This window comes from Anguilla rostrata, chromosome 16, assembly GCF_018555375.3.
Source record: "Anguilla rostrata isolate EN2019 chromosome 16, ASM1855537v3, whole genome shotgun sequence".
Taxonomy (NCBI): domain Eukaryota; kingdom Metazoa; phylum Chordata; class Actinopteri; order Anguilliformes; family Anguillidae; genus Anguilla; species Anguilla rostrata.
The window spans coordinates 24267249-24271608 of NC_057948.1; the positions used below are offsets into that span (position 1 = coordinate 24267249).

At 42.8% G+C, this 4360-nt stretch overlaps 1 long non-coding RNA gene across 1 annotated transcript; it reads left to right on the forward strand.

The window, feature by feature from the left end:
* Positions 1-950: 950 nt before the first annotated feature.
* Positions 951-3838, forward strand: LOC135241968 (uncharacterized). The gene is made up of 3 exons (XR_010326183.1): positions 951-1742; positions 2260-2321; positions 2533-3838. It is a non-coding gene; the product is annotated as an uncharacterized LOC135241968 (long non-coding RNA).
* Positions 3839-4360: the final 522 nt, after the last annotated feature.

The window sequence follows — 4360 nt, forward strand, 5'->3', positions numbered from 1 at the left end:
ATAAACTTAAATCATTTCATTTGAAAAGAAAGATCAGGAGGGTGTCTGAGGGAGTGGGGAATTTCAGAGACCAAACACAACTGAGCAGGGATTCTTTAAGATATCCACCTGGACGGAATAACCAGCAAGTATCATGAGAGACAAAAGGATAGGGGAAAAATAAACAAAAAGAAAAACAATACTCCTAGGGGAGACTATCCCAAAGAAAAGCTTTAGTGACCTGAGTACAGGGTGAGGAAACTACAGCTTAAGGAGTATTGTGAAATAACCAAAAGTCTGAAAAAAATTGTTGAAAGTGAAAACTAAGTAAACAGCCCTCACACAGCAGACTGCCAAAAGAACCACTAGAGAGTTGTAGAAAAGAGAAAGAATAGTAGTGCTAACTTTGTAGCCTACAATCCAATAACCTCTAAGTTCAGTTCCGCAGTAACTCTTCGCGTAAAACAAAGGACGCAGAAGAGGAACTGATCTAGTACTGAACAATACACTATACCTCTTACCAAACAGACCTAGTTACCGGCTTTCGTGTAACGCAAGTGACACTAAAGCAAAGCTATTTGGTTTGCTAGGGGTTTAAATAGACGCCACCAGGTGCAAATCGTAAAAAGAGATTTGCACACATATAATACAATCAAGGAAATTAAGACAACTAAAATACCATAATAACTGAAGAAAAGGCGCAGAGAAAATCCAATGGCCGTAGTCAACGAAAGAATGACGCAGGCTGGAAAAGAAATGGTGTAAACACTCCAAAACCATGACAGTGTCCTCCTGGAATCCTTTAAATCAGAGGCCTCCAACCCTGTTCCTGGGGTGCTACAGGGTCTGCTGGTTTTTGTTTTCACCTTACAATCAGCACCCAATTGACACCCAAGACACCAGGTGAGTTGAGTTAACTGTGTAATCAACTGCTCTAATTGATTCACGAAGTGCAAAGTCACTATGAAAACCAGCAGAAACCTGTAGCTCTCCAGGACCAGGGTTGGAGACCACTACTTTAAACGCTTTAAGGTGTAATGTGTGATTACAGTGTGCTTAACTGAACATTCTAATGCTGGTGTAACTATCACTACTGGTAATTGTAAGCAATGGAGTTCTAGAACAGTGACTTTGTGTACTTTTTAACATTCCAAAGAAACCTACTCTTCAAAGGGTTGATGCACAATCACCTGCAGCATTTCTCTCACAAGATGTTTGGCTGCAGTATGATGCCTTGTTGTTCCTCATTCAGGCATGCCCCTAAGCATCATGGGCGTTTTAATCTAAAGCAGTGGTCTCCAACCCTGGTCCTGGAGAGCTACAGGGTCTGCTGGTTTTCAGTGACTTTGCACTTCGTGAATCAATTAGAGCAGTTGATTACACAGTTAACTCAACTCACCTGGTGTCTTGGGTCTCAATTGGGTGCTGATTTTAAGGTGAAAACAAAAACCAGCAGACCCTGTAGCTCTCCAGGAACAGGGTTGGAGACCACTGATGTAAAGGGATTTTGACAGTGATGTGGGGCCTTTTTTTTCCTAAATAAAGCTGATTCACACAGTGTTGCAAAAAAAAAAAAGACTGCCTTTGCAAAGCAGCTCCTTTTTCATAGGCTTGGTGTAAATGCTATGACATCAGACTGATTTTTGGAATTTTCTGGAACCATTGACTGGATAACACTCATTGCTCTGTACTGTTTGAGACTGGTGAAGTCCAGGGACAAGAGGCTTACAAGATAAGCAGTGTTTTGTTTTGTTTTTTCGTTGGTAAGGTCCCTGCTTCTTTAAAATTGGCTTTCAAGTCACTGACCGTAATCTGATGGTGTAGCCTGCTTGCTGGTGAATCCTGACGATAAGAGAAGGGCAGTATGAATCGACAATTGTCTCTCCAAAGCTCTGTCTCCTGTTCACCAATATCTAGAAGTTGCCTCGCCTTCTAAAAGTCACTGTTAAACTTTGTGTGATTAAGCAATAAATGAACTCTAAATTCTTCATATGTTTGTGATGTAGTCTGCTGCTTATATTTTTTGATGCTGATAAATACCAGACAGATTGCGAGATAAATCCTTTCAGATAATTCATTTTTTGGAGAAATGCCGTGCTGCAACTATAAAACAAAAAAAAATAACCATGTTAAACATTAACCATATTAATGTGAAATCATATGTAGTCCAAATCTGGCATACTAATAGTCCACTGCGGTTTATAATGAAGGGTTATAATTTGGAGTACAATTTATATTTTGGGTATAATTTATAATACTAAATATGGTCTGCCTCTTTAGGTCTTGCTGTACATTGCCAACATCATTTCCTTTGTAAGGAGATTCTGGGTCAGCAATCAGCTGTGAGTCTTTCGTGTTTGAGCATTTCTACGTGTTAGATGAACACTTTTCCTGACTATCATACAGTGAGTCTGTGCATGTGCCTGGGCCGGTGTTTGTATGTGTATGTGCATGTGTGCATGTGCGAGACAGATTTCCTTGTTGCCCGTTAATAACCTCTGAAGTGCTGTTGATCTAATTTATACACATTGTGGCTGCGGGATTTGGAGCCAGTGAGAGAAATAGACTGCCAGACTCCATCAACAGAAACGGAATCAAATCCCTGTGATGAACAGTCCCGGCCCTCTGCCCTCACACTGTCTGCAGACACAATCCTGCTTCACCTTTATCTGGGCTCGGCTGTGTTCTAATCTCTTCAGCGTGCCTTCCTAATGGGAGCTGTGGTGGAAGAAGGCAGCTGGGCTCAGAAACCGGAGAGGCGTGTTCATCGTGGGCCGTTGGGTGTTGATGGACAGAGTCTCTCAGCCCCCGTGTTCCTGTCCTCCACAGGGGTGGGGGTGAGGGTGAGGGTGTACTTCCTCTACGCCGGATAGACTCCTCAGAGTCTGCTTGTGCTGTTTTTCCGTTAGCCCCTGTAATGCAAGGATTTACTAACATTAGCAGAATTGGAATATTGTCAGTTGATGAAATCAGGTTTTTAAGCTTTGCGGAGCCATGTCCTTGTTCTACTGTACGCTTATACATAAGCATGTCTTCATGAGGATTTCCCCTTCAGATTCATGATGATCTGTGGTTATTTACCTCCGCCCCTTACAACCCTTGAACAAAAATACATTTTATTTGTATTGTGATTTTCCTTGTAGTCAAAACATTTTACAGCAAGACAGTTTAAAATAAGTAGTATGTTCTCCCTTGTAAGGGTTTTCCAACCTGAAAACCTCTGATTCGAATTATGATTAATCTAAATGTTTTTGTTTTAAGAAGTGGGAAGGTCTGATTAGGGTACTGAAGGCAAATGGAGTGGAAATGACGTGTGGGAATAAATGCCAGAGAGGGGACAGGGGAGGGATGCAACAGAATTATGATATCTGACTGCTTGCACTCCTTAGACCGGCCCATTTACACACACACACACACCACACAAACACACACACACACCACCCACCCATCTGGGAAGATTTTTTCTGGCCAGATGCCTTAGTGTCTGCAATCTGCATCTTTAATTAGTAAGTTCCAGTAGTCCGAGCTGTTACATATCCTGTCATTGATGTGACTTTGCTTACTGTCATAGCAAATGCCAGGGAGGAAAATGAATAGTGCCTAATTTGGCTACTGTGTAATGAAACTCAAGGTCAGTTAGTGTTTAAAGTCACAGTTTCACTCTGTGATTGCTGAGGTACATTTCCTCCTTTGAGATATTAGCGTAATCATTTGATTTGGTTTAATTGTGTTCCAAGTTACCACTGCTTTCTCCAATATTACTGTCAGCTGTGTTTCCCATATTAGCCCTACTTGTGTGTTTTTGGTCACTGAACTGGGTGATACAGTTGTGTCAAATAAAATAAACACTTTCAGTTGAGCCCTGGACTGAATTCTCTCTTCTTTATTTAGAAATAGTGCATCTTCCGCAGTTTGCATAGAATACAGTGGGTATGAACAGTCAGGAACAGGAATAACAAATGGCAGTGCTGCATTGTTTGGGCACGGCAGCCTCTGCCACAACGCCTCCTGTCTGAGTTCCTGTTTGTGCGGCGCAGAATATCTCGGTCCGTCCTGTCCGGTTGAACCCCATGCTGGTGACAGATGGCAGAAAGCGGTTAACTTGTGGGACCGGCGCCTCTGATTTAGAGGACCACCTCGGCAGACGGGCGGAGGGCTCACGCTGGGGATGCCTAACAGTAGCACCCAGGAAGCCTGTAGAGTTCAGAGACATGTGTACAGCACCGGCAGGGGGGGTTACTGCAGGGGGCATTAATGATCACAGTGGCTGTCACACCCCAGTCCTCTGCGCGTTCGGTGCTGTTGCTTGAAAAAGACGAAAACATCCTGAGGGGTCGTGCGAGGAATGCTTCCAAATTTATCAGCAAAGACATTTGGATCA